The sequence below is a fragment of the Teleopsis dalmanni genome, chromosome 2 (assembly GCF_002237135.1).
Source record: "Teleopsis dalmanni isolate 2A chromosome 2, ASM223713v2, whole genome shotgun sequence".
Classification (NCBI taxonomy): domain Eukaryota; kingdom Metazoa; phylum Arthropoda; class Insecta; order Diptera; family Diopsidae; genus Teleopsis; species Teleopsis dalmanni.
This window is the reverse complement of record NC_051847.1, coordinates 113,773,262-113,773,493: the sequence shown is the minus strand read 5'-3', so window position 1 is coordinate 113,773,493 and position 232 is coordinate 113,773,262.

The window sequence follows — 232 nt, the reverse complement described above, 5'->3', positions numbered from 1 at the left end:
ACACAGTTCGTTAGTTAAATGCAAATAGATAACGTATAAGGCCGATGCTACTGATGACGTTGTTTAGCAAATTGTAGCAACCTCCTACATTTCAACAAAACTTGGTGACGAAATGAGAACAAAACAAGAAAATACGTCGAAATTCATGTTTGTGTCTGATCTTGCTTATTCCTAAATTCATATTTACAAACATATAATAAAATACGCATATACACATCCACACGGGTATAAT